General features: G+C 37.7%; 1 long non-coding RNA gene across 1 annotated transcript in view; it reads right to left on the bottom strand.

The window, feature by feature from the left end:
* The window catches only part of LOC134296686 (uncharacterized), a 49672-nt gene that overhangs the window by 5714 nt on the left and 21028 nt on the right, over window positions 1–22930 (bottom strand). Inside the window, exon 3 of the long non-coding RNA XR_010003509.1 lies at window positions 3993–4088. This is a non-coding gene — a long non-coding RNA (uncharacterized LOC134296686). The remainder of the gene's footprint in view (window positions 1–3992; window positions 4089–22930) is intronic.

Raw genomic sequence — 22930 nt, 5'->3', positions numbered from 1 at the left:
CTGTGACAGAGCCTGAAAAATACTAGGCCTATCAATCACCACATTGTAGGTTTCCAAAATGAGAGCTTTGCAGCTGACATTTTTCCTATGCTTTCCCTTTGTCTGCCTTTCTTTTCTTTTCTGCAGCCACAATCAGCGGCTTTTTGTCATTGTTGTTTAATTACGCAAAAGATGAAATCTATTTCCGATCTTTCTTGTTCTCGTTTGATTACATTTTTGGCTATTAATCTTCTCGATGTCTTCACTCATAAGGACCAAAGAATTTGATGTGCTGTCTCCTAAATTTATTTCCGCCAGACTTCACATCAACAGAAAAACTAGAGCCTTGCTACTCGGCATATATGAAAGCAGCATGATTTTCTTATGGCTCCTTCATTATATTATCCAGTACTAATGGTAGATAGTCTTTGCAGGATTCGAACCTTCTTAAAAGCAGTTTGTGACTGCCCTGCCATCAATTTTGCTGCTGCTGCCACACTTGCTCCCAAATTTCAGCAGTTCTCTGTGGACCAAGTCTGGATTATCAGTGGTGCACATGGATTAAATGCTCTATAGCCCTCAGGGCTTCATGCTGCTATTGGCACTGAATACAGAGAAAGATATGAACATATGCTTCCTGTATTGTGATGATAGCAAGAGAAGATAACTCATAAGAAGGCAAGTGTTACCTGCCTTCCCCATTATGTTTTAATTAGTGGTTCCAAACCTTTTTTTGAGCAGGGACCACTCTCCAACATTAGCATCCAAAGGGTTACGAATCCGTTTTTGGTCAGCTTTAGATTTGGTTTAGTTATCTGGGGTGCTGATTCAGAAAATTGTGTTGGATAGACCACATCAGCTCTAGTTTCTGATACAGAACATATGCCATCGAGTAGTAGCCATTTTGTAATACTGCAAACAGGCTGTTAAGTTGTCTGTTAAAGAGACTACCACAGTGAAAACACATGGACCTTTTTTTTGCTACGTAGGGCTAACCATTCTATTACCATAGCAGACTATGTTTTTTAAAAAAGCTATAGGTACTACCTATAGGTAGCTCGTCCTCAGAAAAACATATTTAATCATCTAGTGCTGATGTGATCTATCCAATGCAATTTTCTGAATCAGCACCCCAAATAACCTCAGGAACAGGCCCTGGCACCAATTTTCCCTGCATGTCTCGTGGCCCTTATTTTAGGTCTCATGGCCCACAGTTTGGGAAACATTGGTTTAAATGAAGATGCAGATTTTGTATTCGTGTTGGTGTTCTTGGTTAAAATTATAGAATAATCGAACTGGAAAAAACCACAAGTGTCATCCCATCCAACCTCTTGGAGCCCCCAGATGGTGTAGTGGACTAAGTGACTTGAAGGTTGGGTTGCTGACCTGAAAGTTGCCAGGTTCGAATCCCACCTGGGGAGAGTGCGGATGAGCTCCCTCTATCAGCTCCAGCTCCATGCCTCCCACAAGGATGGTAAAACATCAAAAACATCCGGGCGTCCTCTGGGCAACGTCCTTGCAGACGGCCAATTCTCTCACTCCAGAAGCAACTTCGGTTGCTCCTGACATGAAAAAAAAAATCCAACCTCTTGCCATGAAGGAACCCACAATCAAAATACTCCTGACAAATCCTGTCTCAGTTTGAACACTCCCAAAGGAGGAGATGTCACTGCATTCTGAGGCAGCATATTCCACTGTTTAACAGCGCTTACCTTCAATAAGTTCTTCTCAGTATTCAGATGGAATTTCTTTTCCTTATGTATCTGTCTCCTTGTTTCTAGAGCAGCAGAAAACAAACCTGCTCCATCTTCAATATGACATCTTCTGAAATATTTAAGCATGGCTATCATGTCACCTACTAATGTTTTCTTCTTCAGCCATGTTGGATTGGACACAGGCGAAGAAGTTGTCCACAGCTCCTTCTCCCTTGAGTCTGACAATGGATGTCTCTCTCCCCCAGGGAAGGCGTTTTTTATTTCATCAACACCTGTCTTCTACAGCATGTCACCAGTTCTCCAACAGAACATCTTACACATGTCACAAAGGGCTGTGTGTGTGTGTGTGTGTGTGTGTGTTTTGGGCTAGTTAGACATTGTTTGAGCTGAGTTCACCTTTCTCAAGACAATCAAAACTCAGGATAATCCAAACTCTTTAGAATAGGAAACAATTTGCTGTTAAGCTCAAGACAAATGGAAGGAACAATGACTTCACTTAGCACACTGGCCTGAATCCTAGTAGAAATGCTCTATTCAGTGGACAGGAATTCCTGTGGTCTCAGGAACCAAGATTAAATGCAAACCATAAGCCTGAGCCCCAGATATCACATTTTGGACTATAGTTCCCAGAATCCTCCAGTCAGTATTGTCATGCTGGTTGGAAGTTTCTGGCCAAGATCATGTTAGCTGGGGAATTCTGAAACTTGTATTCCAAAAGAGGAACATTTCTAAGCTCTGTCCAAAACATATCAATGCCCTTTGAGGAGGATGATCTTGTCCTGGCTCATATTAGAACAAACAAGCTTCAAGTTTAGCACACAAAGGCCTGGACTTACAAAAAAAGGAAAAAGGATGGCGCAAAGGAGTAATTGCTGTCTTTATTTCACTGAGTGTTATAACCAAAGGACACTGAAAGGTGAGAGAACTAAGAAAGATCCAGCCAATTGGTCTTCCATCTGCACTTTAAAAAGGGTTCACAAAAAGACTGAACAATTGATTCAGTGTAGTGTTGGATTTTAATCAAAGTAGGGAATAAGTCAACTCTTTAATCAAGATTTTCCTGTAATGGATTATTTTCCTAATTGGATGGGTACAGGAGACAAGCATATAGAACCTGGTGCTCAGTGGCATTCTTTAAATATTGGTAAACTCTCAATCTCAGCTCATTGTGAGATAAAATCTCTACTGGAGGAGAGTGCTCTTGGAGGTCACACATTCAGCTCCTGAAGCTGTGCAATGAACAAGAGCCGGGCAACTATCAAGTTAATTCAGCTCTGTAATGAAGACCATTCTCCTTTCTTAGACATTTCATTGATGGGTTAAATTCTGAAGGACAGAATCAGGGTACCCACATAATGATCCCAGTTGCAGGCAAAGGCCACTGGCTAAATCCAACAAAATTTAATTTAATGGGCTAATTCCCATTAAAATCAGTAGGAGGTAAAGTTTGTTGTTTGGTGCATTCAAGTTGTTTCTGATATATGGTGAATTGATGCCAAACCTATTGCTGGACTTTTTTTTTTTTTTGGTAAGATTTGGTCAGAGGAATATTGCCCGTGTCTTGGTCAAGGATACTCAGTGGCTGAGCAGGGATTTGATCCATGACTTTTTATGGTACTTACCATTTTGTATGTGTTTTTCTGGAGTATGTGTAAGGGATACCAATGTTGGTACAAAGTTAGGTCAAGAAGGGGGTAGTTCTAAAATAATTTCAAACATCTCTAGTTTCAAAGGGATACAGCACTGCTTCAGTAGCACTAGTGTTGGCTTAGCCAAACTTCGACCATCTTGGGCAGTTAGGACTGAACTTTTAGTCAACATAAAGCTGCTTTGAGTTCCCTTGTGGGGAGATAAAGCAGGATATTAATAATATTAATAATAATAATAATAATAATAATAATAATAATGATGATGATGATGATGATGATGATGTGGGTCTTTAAAATGGTTCAGTCTGTGGTACTATAGAAACATGAAGTTACTTGTATAATACAAACCAAAGTTGTCTATATTGCATATTTTCTTAAGAAGCTATTTCTCTGAGCCACTAAAATTACAGTTTGTGAGTAATTAAAATTTATTACAAGATCATTTTTCTGTTTCTTGCCTGCATGATGTCTTTGAGTGCCATGCAGAACTAGCAAAGTACTTTATTCATTTACTTTAATTTTTAAAGAAATGATTTGATGTGCTGCTGACACATTCTCAGTATGATTAGTGACTATTTGCAACAAAAAACCCTGCACTGAACCACAATCTATTTAAATGTTTGTATCTGAAACTATAAAAAGGTCTTACCCAGCCAACCATTTTGGACAACAGATGTGCCTTCCAGATTTCTTGAACTACACTTCCCATTATCCTCAGATATTGTAGCACTGGGAATGATGTGACCTGGAAATAAACACATCTGGAAGGTAGAAGTTGGATAAGGCTTCTATGAAATACTCATGGAAAAAAGCCCAGCTGTGTAAATTTGCATCCATTAGAAAATGGAGAGGTCATTCAGAGGAGGATGCCTCATGTCAAATGATGCTGAGAGGCACAATATGGAAAAAGGACATTGTATTAAACATTTTATGTTCTAGAGAACTCTAGTGATGCATGTATATATTCATTTAGCACAGGTAAATTCAGAATATTGGACAGACTTTGTTTTAGTTCATGTGACTGGGCTCAAAATTGCAGAAAGATCAGTTCAACCCATCACTAGCTTCAGCGTCATAGTACAATGTCTTTATTTTTGCTGGGGTGTAATATCTGTTAACTTTCTTTTCAGGTAATAGATCTCTAGTCATTCAGTATTTATTCAGTATTTTTTACATCACCAAAAGTTATCATATACCTAAAGACAGTGTGAATCTTAGATGTGGTAAATTAATGTAAGAGTCCACTATGGGTTGCATTTTTCTACTGTGAATGCTAATGTGAGCAGATAGTATCAAAATGTGTTTCTGGTAAAGGAATCTCTGATAAAGAGATGCCTGCTTTCTTAGTACTTTAGGATGGAATTTAGCTATAAGATTTTAGATGCTCCAGGACTTGCACTGTGAAGAAAGTGAGACAGGTATCATATGACAACATGGCTCTAACACAGGCTTAAAAATCCATGAATTGTTTTGGTTCACAGTCCAAAAAAGCTAATTTAAGTGTGGTCATGAAGGGAAACTCAACCAACAATTGGTATTCACTATATCCAACCAATAAATGGAAACTATTGAGCAAAGATGGACAAAGTACAGTTCAGGAAATATATGTAAATATATGTTTTTGCACCCCTTGACCCCTCTGGATTTCCTAGACTATCCTTTTCCTATCCTTGTATCCAGTAAAATACCTTTCCTAGATAACTTTAGGAGCAGCAACTGATCTTTAAATAGGTTGTAGTCCCCCCCCCCCAAAAAAAAATATCACAATGACCACAACCAGAAGTGGACTTCCAGCCACTTTCATTTTTGTTGTTGATTTTTGGCCTTTCTAACAGTCATTGCAACCCTGAGGGTTCCAGGAGCAGAATGCGATCCCCTGGAACACTTACAGTTCCCCTGTCCCCATAATATTTTAAAATCATTTTATGTTTGTCCAGTTTTATGTTTAATCTTAACCACAAGATTTTCTTGTACCCAGGAAACCCACCTGTGCTCTAGAGGCCATCGGGGAATGCAACCAAGTCTATCAGAATAAAAACAATTTATTCATCTGACTGAAAAATGGATAGTTTAACAACAACATATGAAGTATGTTAAGTGAGATGTCATAAAGTAATGATGTCATAACGGGACGATCAGCACACCTTCTCTGCATGACCACAGGGCACCTCATTCTGATATCACAGATGTCACTGTGGTGACCAGTCACTTACACAGAGCTCTGTGGCGGGTAGGGAGTGGCAGTGGAAGCACAAAGGCACATCATCCTATTTCACTGTGCTGATCAATGCAAGGAAAAGGTGATGGCAAGCTGTCTGTCTGGACAAATGATCAGGCCACATTGGAGCTGATCCAAATGCATGGACTGCTGTGAAATCCTTGGCATTTCCTTCAAACTCTGGAGTATTGCTCAAGTTTACCTAAAGTGGATCAAAGTTGGATTAAAGAAAGAATCCCTATGGGTGCTCATCCTAAGTTGACATACGTTGTCAAATAGCCACAACTGGATGCCAGTTGGAGCCTACTTTTTCTTGCTTGTGTAGATTTGCCCTTAGTGACAGACCCAAGTTTACGCACAGTGAGCTTCATAGCAGGGGAACTTTGAATTTGGATCTGATCAGCCTTATTCCAGCACCCAGAACACGAAACTGCACCGGCCCTTTCACTTTCCAGCAGCAACTTTTTCGTTCCAATTTCCAGCTTTGAAACAATGGAGAAATTTCAATAAATCTGGGGACTACATAAATCTGCACTACTGTACAACCCATCAAGTCTGAATATATAGTTATTTAAATTATGAGCAAAAGTAGTTTTCTGCCTCATTTTGCAAAAACTGCACTTTAGTCAGTCAGCATCTGAGCTTTATTGAATACTAGCTTGGGGACCCGGCGATGCCCGGGTCATTTGAGAATGGTATTATTTGTCTTTTAATGTTATGTATTCTGTTTAGAGTGGGTGAACTACAATTCCTAGAATTGTGTGGTGCAGTACTCTGTAGATGGGGGTGAACTACTGCAATTTCCAGATTCCTGGGGTAATTGTCCTGAAATATCTATCAGTATTCACAGCAGGCAATATTCAGTCTGTGTGCCAAGTTCAGTCTGTGTGCCAAGTCTAGATTCGTCATTGGCTGGGTTCAGTGGTCTTTGGATGGAGGTGAACTACAACTCCCAAAATCAAGGCCTCCTTTCCCACAAATACCTGCAGTATGTTCAGTAGGTCATGAGGCTTCTCTGTGTGAAGTGTGCTCCTAGTGCATTGTCGGTGGGGGTCAGTGTTTATCTGGTTCCAGGTGAACTATAACTCCCTTTTCCCCAAACTTGTCCAATATGTTGTATTGGTTATGGGGGCTCTGTGTGCCAAGTGTAATGCTCATTCATTGCAGGTGAACTATAAATCCTAGTACCTACTACTCCTGAACTTCCAGTCCTGTTCCCCTCCAAACCCACCAGTAGTCAAATCTGTAGGTGAACTACAATTCCTGTATATTCCCCAGTAGGAGTGACAGTGCTCTGACTTGATGCAGGGTGAACTACAACTTCCACCATGTGCAGTCAATCCCTAAACTCCTCCAGTAAGTTTAGTTGCAGGTCAGTTCTGCTCTGTTTGTTATGCAGAGAGATTGGAAAGGAAAGGGCAGTGGGCAGGGCCATGCAAATTCCACAGCAATGGAGAACCCTGGGATGCCTGCCTGTGGTGGAAGAAAAAGCAAAATCTAGGAGGAAATTGTCCCCAAATGAAAGCATTCCTTGGGTGGTGGGCTGTAGTGTTTGGGAAGGACATTGGCAGGGGCTGGGCTGCATGTTCATGGCGCTCGCTGTAACCGCAATGTCAGTGGAAAAGAGTGACTTGCTAGATTCTTAAAACTGGGAAGTATAGCCTGTTTGTGGAGGCTGGAGGCTGTCTGTGTGAGCAGACATCCATGTCACATACACACATACGGGTTTTCGCTTTTATTATGGATTTAGATAACAGATCTTAAAACTTCACTTTCAATTTTTTCAAAGATGTTAGAATATCCTTGATTTCTTATAAATAATTGTGTGAAATACTGCTTGTGTACATTCTTATTTTTTCTAGCTATTTCTATAACCAAGTTCTTGATCAGTTTAATGCAGATGTTTGAAAAATAGGTAGCAATTTATTTATTTTTAAAAGGTGGATAGAAAGCATGGATTCACAAATACATTTCTTAAAATGTGAATACAAAACAAAAAATCTTTTAAAAATGCATGCTCTCTACAGCTGCATGCAAAGAACAGTCTAGTCTTTTACAGCAAAAAAGTCATCAGTTTAACATTCTACCTGTGGCATTAGCTATAAAAAGGATACTTTTAAAGCCCTAAGTAAGTAGGATAATAGTATCCTAAATCTAATAAAATGTGACACAAGATATCAGAAAATATGATTTTCTGCCAACCAAGCTGGTATGCTACTTTATGTGACACTTTTCAAAAAGAGAACATTCTTTCTCCGTCTCTTAACGCTGTGTCTGAAGGGGGTAAACTGCCGGTTAGGGGACGTGTGTGCGGATGAAAAGGCCTTCTGCGTAGCTGACATGTTGTCCACTCATGTATGGCTGCATGTCACCTTATTTCTGCTGTCATAGAACCTGGGGCTAGTGCTTGATGCAATACTGGATTTGCCTCCCCCACTTTCTGTCTCACTCAATATTTATTTTGTCTTAGTGCTTTCGAAGGGGAGAAAAAGATCCATGTCCATCCTCCTTTGGCTTCCCACATGCACTTCAAAGGAAGTCTCTGCCTCATCCACAGCTCTCCCATGACAGAGAAAACAAATTGTAATTGGCAAATTGTGCTCTAATTGGATTAGACTAGGACATAATAGTGCAAAGAGGTGGAATGCTAAGCGTTCCAAAGTCAGTGAATGATTTGAGGATGTTCATATTTAGCATTAGAATAAGCAAAATGCTGAGATACTTGGCACAATTTAGATTCTGTAAACTGAGTTTGGTTTGCAGGAGTTTATTGTAAGTGAAACTCAAGGGGACTGAGCAGGAGAACTAAAGAGGGAAAAGGGATGGAGAAGATGGTTGAATAAACTTTGCTAAGAATATCCTAGGATAGGGTTGCCATAAGTCAGAATCCACGTTGTGAGAAATTAACAACAGGCATAACAGAAGATTCACAACAAAGTATGCTCTGAAAACCTTACTTTTATGAAAAAAAATGGCAGATGCAAAAGATGCAAATATGCATGCACTAAACACACACAATACTGATTTGTACATTACACAGAACAAATCCAGAATCACCACCTCAAACATTTCACAGATGAAACCAGGACATGTATGATCAAACAACAACCGAGTGTAGTCAAGATACAGCACTTTGCTTTTTCCTTTACCTACAGAGAAGTGCAAGACCCACCCACTCCTCGCCCTTATCCCCATAATTTTCATTGAATGCAAACTACTTTTTACAATTTGAATTCATTCTAGCACTTAAAATAACCAGAAAAACAAAAATGGAGGGGGAAGAGATTATTTATGTCCAACTTTCCTCTCTTAAACAAGACTCAAAATAACTCACAAACCTAAAAACAAGACAAATTACAATTTAAAACCTACAGCATACCAACCTTAAAATAAACATAGAATTGTTAAAAACAAATTGTTAAAATCACACAAAACCATTTTAAACTGTTAAAATAATTACAATGCTGTACGAAACCCCTCAGCTCATTCTTAAAAACTTTCTTCTTTAAAAAGGCTGCCTGAGGAGAAGATGGTAGGAAGGGGGAATGCAGAAAAAGAGAGAAGCTGGGACATCTTCAAAACAGCTAAAATTGGGATGACAGAACCTTCACACATGCAGCAATACAACAATAAGAGTGACTTTATGTGTCTGACAAAGGAACAGACCTTGGACTATGATTTTGAACTTGGGTAATTTTAATTAATGTTTCAACTTTTGATTTTAATTGTAACTGTTATTTATAATTGTATGTGTCAGCTTCAAATGGTTGCCTATTGTGAGGCCACCCTGAGTCCCCTTCGGATTGAGGAGGGCAGGGTACAAATGTGAAAAATAATAAATGCATACCTTGGGATTTATTCTGTGCAAAATTTTCATACTGTTTTCTGTGCAGGAAATAATATTTTCTGCACATAAAATAACATTCTCTGCACACAAAATGTTTTCATGCAGAAATATAATTTTCTGCAAAAAAAAAAAAAAAGAAGCTGTTTCCTCCTGTAGAAAGAAAGGATGTTTCATGAAAAATTCACACATGGTTGATTTTAACAGAAAACAGCTTTTTCTGCATAACAAATCATATTTACTGCATAAAAATAATATTTTGTCAGAAAAGGCTATTCTCTATGCAGAAGCTGTTTTCTGTGCCAAATATCCATGTGAAAACTTTGCACAGAAAATTTCCAAATTACAAATAAATTTCATAAATTGTAAAAGTTTTTGTTGCTATGAGAGGAAAATGGTTCAATTTACTCATTGTTTCTGTTGAGAAAAGAAAGAAAGAAAGAAAAGGAGGTTTCAAACAAAGCCTGGATGACCATCTATCAAGAGTATTTTGATATCTGCAAGACACAGGGTTGGACTGGATGACCCTTGGAGTCTCTTCCAACTCTATAATTCTATGACACTATGATCTATTAATTCACCAGCAAACATAGACTTCCTGTGGCTACCAAAAAGCTTCCTGTTGTTGTTATTTCTGCTGTCACCAATGGATGCCACAGTAAATTAGTTTAATGAATGTAAACATCCCAAACTTGATGTAAAGAATTAATTATAATGAATCTAATTTATCTCAGCCTCTTTTATAATGAATTCTGTAATGTTTAATAAAGTATTAATTAATTTCAGTGAATTTTAATTAGTTTCATCATATCAAATGTATTTAATTCTTCAAAATCGTCCTTCCGCCCCTCAACCTAAAGTGAAGCCTTCAACCATTTGACCAGCCTGCTGGAATGTTATAAGAAAAACCCAAGTGATCTTTTTAAAATGATCTCCTCTACAATTGTAAAATTGATGTAGGGTTGCTAGAGCTGTCCCCCAGTCTTCTTGTGGAGTGCATGGGGAGCAATCTTTTCATATTTTGAATTTCTGGTTAGAAAAAGACCTTTTCTGAAGCTAGATCCCTGAAGCTAGTAGCAGAAACTGAGCAGGAGGTGACTTCTGCTCACATTGAGGTCCTAAAAGATGGTGAAAATGCCCCCATATGCCCTAAAAGGCATTAAGAGCAAAACGCTATTTTGTGGTCTTTTTTTCTTTGTGGAGGCGGGCTGATCTCTCAGAATTCCTGGGGGATCAATACAGTGTCTCAGCCTTCCCCAGTTGCCCACCCCAGGGCTAAATGTTCCCTACTCTTGTCCTGCATGTTTTTCCCCCCTGACAATCAAACCCAGAGATGCTTCTCTTCTGAATATAGTAAGACAAAGGAATAAAATAAAAATAATATAATCAAATCATAAAATATAATACATACAAATAATATAATAAAATAATAAAAACATAAATAATAATAAAAGAATAAAAAATAAATACAAACAATACAATAAAAAATAAAAAACACTAAAAATAACTTAAAACACTAAAAAATTAATACAATAAAATACTATAACAGAAAATAACTAAAAATAATACAAGAAAATAATAAAATATAATAAATAAAAAAGATATGTTACAATAAAATTAATTAAAAAATACAAATAACGTCACATAAAAATTTCACAACAATTTTTAACCGATACCACCACCACTTTGCCACAGCAACACATGACCGGGCACAGCTAGTAATATATATAATTTCAGGGATATAGCTATGGGATTGATAAAGTGATAGCCTTATCCTTCCAGATGAGAATTCTGTAGCCTCAATGAATTTCTAGTTTCCAACTTTTATATCTTCTGTGTTTCCATTTTTTTGGAAACTTTATTTCCAAATGTCCAAATGAAAATTTAAGGTACTGCAATACTTTACATTTACAGAGGAAAAATGTCATTGGAGGGCAGAACTTTGATTTGGGGGGTGGGGTACCATCATTCTCTCCGTGGCTATACCCCTGTAATAATGGCCATTTTATGGTCTTTATTTCTTGAGGTGCAGGTTCTGTGGGGTGTTTTCACTTATCCAGCTTGAGTATTCTGCATTCCTTCTGTTAGACATTTACATATCTCCCTTTACAGCCACTTTAATTAGAGCTTCCCAACTGCAACTCTTTCTAAATATGAATGAAGCCGAAGAAACATCACTTGGCGAGAGCATGATGCTGTTTAGCGCTGCTTGCTATCTTTAGCTTGGGATTCATTCTCATCTCATTTGCTGAGCGCTCTATCATTAAAGTGTCATTGAAAACTGACACCACTTAATTTTAGCAGCTTTCAATTCTCGTTTGTGGCAAGAATAGCTTTAAATGGAGGGAAGCGCAAATTACAAAAAGAAAGGATATTTTTACATAGCACTCAGCATTTTATCAAACAAAGCTGCCTCGCAGGGAATAGGAAACAATGCAGTTAAAAAACCCAACTCTCCTCTGATGCCGATAGATGGGCACCTTTTTTCTCTCATGCAGGATTTGGTTTTGTGTAGACTTAGCAATGGCTATAGGTTCTAAAACACTCAGACTTATTGTTTTTTAACAAATGAATATATATATATATATATATACACACACACACACACACACACACACACACACAGAGTAGAGTCTCACTTATCCAAGATAAATGGTCCGGCAGAACATTGGATAAGCGAAAATCTTGGATAATAAGGAGGGATTAAGGGGAAAAAAGCCTATTAAACATAAAATTACATTATGATTTTACAAATTAAGCACCAAAACATCATGTTTTACAAGAAATTGACAGAAAAAGTAGTTCAATACACAGTAATGTTATGTAGTAATTACTGTATTTACGAATTTAGCATGAAAACATTGCAACATTTACTACAAAAACAATGACTACTAAAAGGCAGACTACCTTGGATAATACAGAACCTTGGATAAGTGAAGCTTGGATAAGTGAGACTCTGCTATATATATATATATATATATATATATATATATATATATATATATTACACACACACACACTAAACCATTCTGTTTAGTTGTTTTCATATCCCCTTGAAAGCACATCTTTGCAAAGGAAAATCCTATCTAGAGATTTCTTTTTGCCTTTAGCCTGTTAATTGCTTTTCTTCCCATTGCATTTTGAACCCTGGGGGAATTAAGCTGGGGGCAGGGGGTGGCAATGGAAAACACTAGAGATACTGCAATTGTTAACCCTTTCTATATAGTTTTATCTCCTAATTGAATATACCATTACTCCTCTTCTATACACACAAAGCGCGTTTGGAGGCAGACGCTCCTATTAAACATGCAGTACCAGGCATTTGTAAAACAGGATGGAAACTGTGTTTGCTTTCAGAGCGCACTTACTGCTGTAAGCATCCTTTCATCTGTGCAAAAACTGACCATTTTCTCTCATGTTATGAATACTTATATTTAGAGCAAAATCTCATAGACACATTCATGCATAGGGAACTAGATGGACAGAGAACAAGTATCTATCTTCAAAAATGGTTTACAGTACAGTATACTTTTAAAAAATCATGCTGACTACATTGGTGTTTACTTTTGCCCTCAAATTAAATTTCTTCTAGAAATGTTGTTATCTCATATTTATCAATTACTTAGGAGGAATTGTTTTTTTGAAGTCTGATGCCAAAGCTACCATTTGGAATGATTACAGTGTGCTATTACGCTAGATAATATTACGAGTAAGTCCTATTAAATCTTGGCAAGACCTAGTTTCTAAAAAAAACTCTTTTTGATTCAAAAGGGAAAATTGAACACATGCTGTAATTCTTTGCATGTTGACCTGAGAGTAGACTTGAACACAACAAGATTTATTTCTGGCTTAACACATTTAGAATTGCCCTGTATTATGAGACCTGACCGTAACTCTGTATTTGTCATGTCCAGTATGTTGTGATGGGACATGACATGAATATTCATTTTGAATTCCTTTTTTATTTTTTCAAGTATAACCCAGATTAACTTAACTTTTAATAATATAGATATAAGAACTGCTCTAACAACTTTCAAGTAGTGCCTCGCAAATTAGTAAATTACATGCTTTTCATTCTGCTAACTTTAGAATTCACAACTGGATAATTTTGAAACAGGTTTACATCTGTTTGGAATAATCTGAATAGCATATATATATATGTGTGTGTGTGTGTGTGTGTGTGTGTGTGTGTGTGTGTGTGTGTGTGTATATATATATATATATATATATATATATATATATATATATATATTATATATATTTACAGCAGCTTCCAATAAAACTCGGTTTAAAAATCAATTGAATTAAAATAAATGCAAAACAATTGACAAGATTGCTCACTTCAGTTTTCCATTTTTAATTTGCATCTAAAATACATTAAATGTTATGTTATCAACATGTATTTCTTGCATATATAATTACCACATTTTAAACTCAAACTGATGAATGGATGAAACATTTATTTTTTTAGCATCTGTGAGAGGAGTATATATCTAAAATGACATTATCACACATTAATTTGTGTCCTGGTTCAGAGAGAAAAACACAGTCCAAAACACTGTTTTGTATGCCAAAATTAATTTTAGATAAATTCAAAAATTTAAAAAAAAATCAGCTTTAATTATACAATGTTCTCTCCATATTTACTTTCTTCAACCTGGAAGCAAAATTCAAAAGCCAATGATAATTTGAATAGGCCAGGGATGAAATGTACTGTTCCAAAATGTTTTTTTTGAAGAGGAGCATATGAGAACAGAAAATTGAGGATAAGCTAGAAATCGAAATCAACAAATCAATTTCAATGTCAATAGAAAATTGGGGAATAAACAGGAATGCACATGTGAAGTCCTTGCTGGATGGCTACCTTGCCTATTTCCTGTTGCCAACTTTGTCCAATTGAACAAAACCAGTGGTGGAGTACCTCTTTCAGTTTCAGAAAGGTCATGGTGGAGAATAGACAAAGGCAAAAAAGGGCCCAAAATACCAGTTGTTTGAATGAATTCTTGTCAAGGAGGACTTGAAGAGGTAAAGCAAAAAAAATCTTAATGAAGATACCAAATGCAGGTTCATTTCTAGTAACTCTCACCTGAATCTAGGAAGCTTTGCCTATATCCTACCTTCCTCTTTGGTGGAGTGGGATAAGTAGAGAAGGTTTTCACCTGTTATCTCCAGTCAAAAATAACAGTAAGTACTGCCCCTCAGATTGGAGAGTAGACAGCTCAGAGAGTCAAAAAGCCCCTGCTATATCTGATCACTGGTTGTAGACACCAGGTTCCCCCATTCTGTACTCACATTCCCAATTTGGAGCAGAGGTGGGGCTTTCAGGAAGAGGTGCATCCCAAAGAAACTTTACAGACCAATTTCCTTTTCCACTTCTAAGAAAAAAGACACTGTGATTCCCATTATCAAGTGAATTGCAGTAAAAACAGCAACCAGGCTTTTGAGTAAATTTTACAATAATATTTATGATAATAGTTAATTTGGTGCAATATCTCTGAAATAAGACAACAAGCAAATTTGTTTACTACATATAAATTTGCTCTGGTCCTCAGCAGTTTCTTGTCATTTCTTGTGGGCTAAACAGTCCAGTGAATTTTAACCCCCTTCCTTCAGGTGCACAAATATCCAAACATATTTTCTTCATAAGATGACCCATGTGGCTGCTTCAAGCAGGATAACATCACTAATGCCTTCCATTAAGCTGCAGTGTGTTTGTGTGTATGTGTGTGTACTGAAGTATGAATTTTTGTTTACAGATGATATGTTAAATTGCGTTTATTTGCTTTGCAAAGGTAAGTATTATAGTTATTGCATGAAGGGGGTAGCCATCTCAGCGTTCTGAAGCTGGTTGCCATGGAGATGTAGGCAGAGCCAACTGCCATTTAGCAGAAGAGAGAGCAGAATTTGAAAAGAAACTCAGTCTGTGGTCAGAGAACCACAGGGAAGGCTGGTTTTACAGTCTGTGATCTGAGCGTCACAGGGAAGAGACTGGTTCCAGGTTAGGGAAACCAGGGAAGCTCAGATCTCTAGTTGTGTCATATTAAGCAAGTCAGGTGACTTGTTTGGGTTTATTGGTAGAATCTGAGTGGTAAAAGGAAGCAATTCCCGTTAGAGCCGAAGTGTTCAGTTAATAGCATCAGCTGAAAGAATAGGAAAAAGTTTAAACTGCTCAAGGAAAGGAGGAAATCTTTTGAGAGTGGATTCATCATATGTTATTGTTGCAACTGTTGAAGAAAGTGAGAAGTAACCTTGAAACCACTAAGCTCTGTGCCTGAATAAACTTGTTATTGTTCTTACAACATTCAAGCCTCTGACGCATATATTCTAAACCAAGTTACGCTACCATCTAAAGTAAAGAAGAAGAAAGGGAAAAAAGTAAAAGGTCTCCTCCCTGAGTCTTTGGTGGTCGCACATTGCTGAAATTGGAGGCACCTCCTTGCCAAGTGGTGCTGTCACGTTACAAATTGGTGGCAGCGGGTAGATAAAAAGATTCCCCCTGCCTGAAAGAGCCTTAGTCATTCTTAGTCCTTTACAAATTAATGGCAGTCGTTATAAATTCTTTACAGTGTGTAAAAAGTGCCATATGGTGATGACATAGCTGAATCTCAAATCTGCAGTTCCCTTTGCAGTACTATGTCCAATTCTAGGTACAGACTGAGTCTCCCCTATCCAAAATGCTTGAAACCAGATATTTGCCTGGATTTTAGATTTTACTTTTTAAAGATTTTGAATACCTGTTTTGGCATATACATGGAGAATAAGGCTTAGAGGGAAAGGGGGCTAATCACACATCCAGCCTCCATTGAGGTTTTTTTTCTCAAGGAGCCCTAATGGGTGTGAGGGAAGGGGGGGGAGGGGGAAGGGGGGTAGGACTCACCTTTCACAAGGCTCATATAATAAACAGACATCCCAGAAACTTCCCTGACTTTTTGCAAAATAGCCCTGAAGATATGGGAAAATCCATTCCGTGTCCCTAAATAGTCTTTTTCATTCCTTCTGGACTGGATACAGGTGACAGTCAATGGGGTCACTCACCCTTGTGGCTGTTTCCAGGACATGCTCAATACTGGGCACCAACAGGTGGAAGTGAACTGAGACATCTGGGACATCTGCTTTTTATAGGGGCCTTGTGTAAGTTGAGTTCTCCCCTCCATCCCCCTCTTTTATTTGCTCTATCAGGGCACCTTGAGAAAAGCCTCAGCAGGTTCTGGACATGTGACTAGCCCCCCTTTCTCCCTTTCCTTCATTCTTTCAAGATTCAAGGGTTAATTATATCATCACAAATAACCCTAGAATCTCAAATGAACAACAACATGCATGGCTTTGTAACATTCTTCTCCAAAACTAGAAATTTTCTTCTTGTCTTCTGTTCAATTTTTTTTTAAATGGTCAAATATCGTGTTTTTTCCAATTTGAGAAATCTTGAAGAGACTAATCATGGACAGTTTGGGATGTACAGTTTAAAAACTTCATGTATGCCATTTTTGCCCAGAAAGCAGTATTTTCTTCACAAGAAACAGAATTTTCTACACAGACAATTACATATCTGTGCAGAAATATATTTTCTGTAGAGAACATGTTGCTTTCTGTGCAGAAAATGCTGCACAAAATTTGCACATAGTTATCTTGTGCACAAATATTATTCTGTTTTAAAATACTACATATTGAGAAAATTACTGAAATTACTTGTTGCTTTCTTCAAGAATGGCATATGCCACTTTTCAAGAAGAAAATTAGTGAACACATACATCTCTATTTAGATACAGTGCTTTCTGAATGAATGTTGCCTCTTTAAGAGCTAGATTTCCCCAGAATGATTTTCTCTTTAATTTTGTAAACATTAAAAACAATATAGGCTGTAATGACACATCTATCTAGTTGTAGCTTCCCAAAGGAAATTTCTCTACCAAACACCCATGCACCCAGCTGCTGAATCTTGTAAATATATTGCAGCATAAATAACAACTTCCAAATACATTGGTTATTCATTGGATATGGACTGAGTGTTAACTTAATGCTTTCAATAACACCTCTGGTATTTTGATTGAGGGTAATTTTTCTTCTTATGGATGTATGACATGTGCCAAATTTCAACTATCGGACAGCTCTGCAGATCTAGAAATTTCACTATGAAATTCCCTTTCCTCCCCTCTCCCCAATTAAGATGCATTCACAGTCCAATCTCACAGAATGTCTTATAGCTGTCATAAAATTCCAGCAGTTTCAATCCACATTGTGCAGCGATTTGTTCTTGGCCGCTATCTCTGTTTTATTTAATTCCCTTTTACTCTATATGTATTTTTTTTACCTTTGCATATTACAGGTTTTTAAAGAAAGTCTTGTCTAAGGTCAAAGAAGCTTCAGAGACTCCATTTCCTGTGATTTCTTCATCTTGCTTTTTGTTTGCAACCTTTATCTAAAAAAGAAGAGATGTGCATCCCATTTCTCTACCTAATGGAAAAGCTTATTTTAACAAACCGTATAAGCCCATTTAATTTACAGTATCTTGCCTTACTCTGGAAATATCACTCTTAGCTAGGGCTGTCTGTATTTAAAAGATCCCTAGACTTGCAGAAGGAAAAAAAAGGAGGGGGCAGAGAGAGACACCAAACGGAACTTTTCAAGATCAGTGCTTAACATAAAAATTTCATCACAATCTTTATCATCTTGCAACGGTTGCAGAAAGGGGCCCGCCTCTCGCCACCTTTAACTTCCTTAAAGTCGCCTATTTTACCTTCAAATCTGATGAAGTGTCAAAGTCATTTACCAGTAATGAGTTCTGCTGCAAATTTTATTTTGCTTGGAATTTAATTAATGGGCCAAAGACTTTCCATTGTGATTTGAGCAAATGAATAATAAATCAAGAAAGGAGATTTGTCAGGGAAGGAACATCTGTTTCTTACAAGCGTTACAACATGACTACAGCTTGGCTGTGCATTACCAGCACAAAGACAGTAGGAGTCCTCTCCTCTCTGGCTCTCTTCATTTATTGCTCCACTGAAGGTGAACAGAGAGCAGTCTAATGGGCCTCTGGTGTTAATAAAACTTTTCGCTTCTCCAGTTTTGCCGTCGCTCCTTCCCTTTTGGGTGCTACTGTCCTTAGTACATGGTTTGTTGGTCAACGTCAGGATTCTGCAGTGTCAGTACTTTATGGGATGATTAATAACGGAAAGACAAATTCATAAGCAGAAACAATATGAAATTACCATCATATTAGTGTTAACTGTCATGCTTTTTATTTTTGGAGGGAGGGGGGCTGTAAATGAGATAGTGATTGAAGTTAAGTACTTTGACTTGCACTGTCAAAAGCAAAAGTAGGTCACCCAACCTGTTGTGTTCTGTCTAGTTAACCAATAAAAGAGGCTACGGAGCTCAGTTTGGCCTCTTTTTATTTTTTTTTAAATGCCACAATCAGAAGCACCATCAGAACAATTAAGGCAAAATTAGAGTTTACTGCACTGATGAATTTACATATTTTACATGTGAGGAGAACAAAAACAAAAGGAACCACAGTTTATTCTGTGGTGTGTTATTCTCACATATATACACACACCTCATTTTTATATCCTTTTTTGCTCCTGTGAATCAAGAAGGGTTTTTTTAAGTATCCACTAGGTAGGAATAAATTGGCTTATGAAAATGTGCATGTCATTCATGATAGTCCCAGTGTAATGTTCGTAATATATGCAGAACATTAATGACGGCTAATGGCATGCAGAAATAATACAAGGTCTAACACAGAGATTTTTTTCAGTTGGTATGCAGTGCAATATGTGTGTGTGTGTGTGTTGTGTAATGTAATATTTAGTTATATTTTCTACACAAGCACACACATGCAAATTTTTTCAGTTATAATAGGCACTTTAAAAATGGAATTTAAAAAAATGGAACTGAAAATAGCCAGAGAGATTCACTGCTGGTGGCCTAAAACCCTGAATGAAAGTGTTAGGTTCCATTACTAACCCCAAATCATACTATATCCCTGCCTCCCTATAGATTAAGATTGTCCCAAAAACTCTCCTTCAGTTATTGTTAGCCTATCAGGAACAATATAAAGAGAGAATGCCTTTTCAATGGTGACAGCTCAGTTATGGACAACATTCTGATTACAGAAATTCACACAGTTGTTCTTTTATCTTTACAGGCAATAATCCCTTTTCTTTTTCAACATTTCTTTTTTATACCTGGGGGAATGATAATAGCAGGCTCCAGATAAGCTTCAATTGCTGGTGTGTCATATTGGACAAATACGTCATCTGATGGCACATTTTTGTCCAAAGTTCATTTCAGGGGAAAATATCACAAAGTAGGGCCCATATTGTAAAGTTCCATCATGGCAGTACTATGCAACTCTCTCCTTCCACAAAAGCCCCCTTCTGCTGTCTCCTTCCATGGCTATTTAATGTTCAGTGGAGAGTGGTGGACCATAGAGATTAATGTGCCATTCACTTTCTGTCCGTGACTCCATCTTCTTTCAGCCATTTGGCCAATGTGCCCTTGTAGGTGGAGTGGTCCTGCCCACACGGAGAAAATCAATGAAGTCATGCTGATGAGGCTATGCTCCTAGCACCACACATCCTGCACCACACTGGATATTATCCCAGTGCCAAGGGTTCAACCAACAGTTTTGTCTCAGTTTAGCTGTGATCAGTGAGAGCTAATGGTTTTCAAGCCAGGGCAGAGATGCATTAGCTCTTGGTTTAGCTCAGTGATTCTCAACCTGTGGGTCCCCAGATGCTTTCCCCTTCAAGTCCCAGAAATCCTAACAGCTGGTAAACTGGCTGAGATTTCTGTAGACCAAAACACCTGGGGACCCACAGGTTGAGAACCACTGGTATAGCCCAAACCTTAAATAAGCTATCCAAGGTGCTGAACAAAACTCAAATAGCTCCTTAAGATTTGGCCTACATTGATATGGAAGTCAAAGCTGCCACTGTTTTGAGGTGTTTAACCAACGTATTTATCATAGCAGTGGTGAACATGGGGTTCTGTTAGTATAGGACTTCTACTGATTTATATACCCCAAACCAATAGATCATCTGTAATATCCTTTGTATCCCTCCCTTAAAGAATATTGGAGCTGGTTTAGAAAGCCTTGGTCTGGATCTTCTTGTTGCACCCCAGGGCAGGGTGAGCACTGAAAACCAGACAGAGACCAATAAACATATAATATCTTTATTAAAACAATTATAAATCCAAGAATGAATAGGTGTAAAGGTTGATCCGATAATAGTCCTTTATGAAATGGTATGAATTAGTCCAAAGAATTGAAGGGAAATGTCCAATATTATTGTCCAAAGTCTAAAAACTGAAACACGCTCAAAACACGCTCAAAAGACTGAATAACAAAGTCCAAAGTCACTAGGAAGTCTTTGATATCAAGGCAGGAAAGTGATGAGGCTGAGGCAAAACTTGGTTCAGGAACAAGGCAAGGAATTAGATTTAATCCGGGTCTACTCAGAAGTCGCGGCTCGGCTTGGCCGCCAGGATCTGGAAACTTGGCTTGGAAGGAACAGAAGCTAGAGTTGGTGAACCTTTCTCAGGAATTAGCAAAGTTGACACTGTGAAGTGTCCACAGTGCAAAACACTTTTATGGAACTTAGATTTGATCACAAACAAGGAAAGCCAAACTCCCTAAAGGTTCCCAAGGGGAAACCTTCTATCCATTATCCTCTCGAGATGCCAAGCGGTTACTCCTGTGGAGTTCTTGTTTATCAGATCTCTGACAATGCAGAAACTCCCTTCTGTTGAAGGACACATTCTCTGGGGAACTAAGAACATCTGGTTCCGCCATGGGAGTAATATTTTCACTTTCTCTCCCAATTAAGGAATCATCCGAGCTATCAACAGCTGGCAGCTGTAATTGGAAAGATCTCTGTGGACTAGGTAAAAAGTCAGAATAAGCTTCATCCTGGTCATAGTTCATTTCTGGATCAGGTTCAGAAGCCAAAGGTGGCTGGGGTATGACACTTCTGATGTTTTTCATTGGTTGAATACACTTTGCATAAAATAATGTATACATTGACATTTCATCCAGATTAAGGAAAAGACAGACTATACCACACTTTTATTTTTATAATATTAACATTTCCATTTTAAAGCACTAGAATCATATTTATTAACATGTTTTAATTGCTTTTTAATTCAATGATGTTGTTTATCATAATTTAACTTGGCTTTTGATAAAACGTTTCCTATATCTGTTTTTATCTACAACAGACCCTATGTATCCACTGGCGGATACACATTATATATAATGGCTTATTAAAATGGTGTCCATTATATAAAATGCAAAAATCAAGGTACGCTTTTCAGAAACTCCTTACATCTTTTCCTTCTGCTTCTCTGTTTCTGTTTTTACTAATCAGACCTGATGCCATGCCCTTTGTGTTTTTTCTTGGTAGGGGTGGATGTTACAGCTAAGGTATTAGTGTGTGTGTGGGGGGGGGGGGGGGGAGACATTTCTGCACACCAGGATATTTTCCTTTTACTGTTGATTCTTATTTCGTATGTAGATAGCCCCATCCATGGTGCCATATGGAGATTTTGGTTAACTATTCATATCTGTGATATAAGACATGGTTTTACCTTGACTGTTTTTTTTAATGAACTACATAGGTTGTTGAGCATAATTCACTGGATCCTTTTTACAGTTCAGCAGGAGAGGAATTGCATGGTGGTGAAAAATTTGAAATATTAATTACGTGTATCATCAAGGTTCAGAAAGGACAAATCTGTAGATTCCCTAAATTGTCATTTTAAACCATCTTCTGTTTTAATTATTTCTTTGGAGGCATCATTTGGAACAACCTAGCACTAGCCAAATTGTTATCCTTTCCTTGCCCCTCCATTGTTGTGCAGAGTGTCTCTTCTTCTGTGGAAGCACAGCAGCATCTGTGGGTGAAAGCCAGACATATGTCTGGCTACCACAGTGAACTCTCAGCCTGGCAGGCATAAAGCAATACTTATTCCAGGCCCATATTTTTCATTCTCGTTTTAACTGTTACAAACACTCTCCCAGTGCAGAAGAACAACAGGGCTAAACTCAGATTTATGTGTCAATTAAGAGGCGTTCTTCTGTCCAAGACTTGCACGTTCCTTGATGATTACCTTATGGGCTGCCTGATTAGCTTCACAGGGGATGCAGCGCTGTGCAACTTTTTAACAAAAAGACTGTCGAGAAGAGGAAGAGGAGGAGCAGATCAATCCTTGAAATATAGATCAATATGCATATATTGATTTAAGCAAATGGAGATACTGTGAGAAAGAATAATTGTTGAAGAGGCTAAGCTGAATAGCCCAGAAAGAAAAAAGTGGTTGCTGGAGATTCACAAGTCTGAAATATTTCCATTGAGTTTAATGTTATGAATGAAATTTGTAATATAGTTTCTATGATAAAACATTAAATATCAACGCCATTTAATATAAGTATAAACATTTATTCATGTATCCGGAGCTTTATCTTTCAGAATATCAGTTTACCTAGATAAAGACATTTTGTCCAAATATTAAATTTATGCATGTG

This window comes from Anolis carolinensis, chromosome 1 (genome assembly GCF_035594765.1).
Source record: "Anolis carolinensis isolate JA03-04 chromosome 1, rAnoCar3.1.pri, whole genome shotgun sequence".
Lineage (NCBI taxonomy): Eukaryota > Metazoa > Chordata > Lepidosauria > Squamata > Dactyloidae > Anolis > Anolis carolinensis.
The sequence above is the reverse complement of the archived record's forward strand: the minus strand, read 5'-3'. Positions and strand labels throughout refer to the sequence as shown.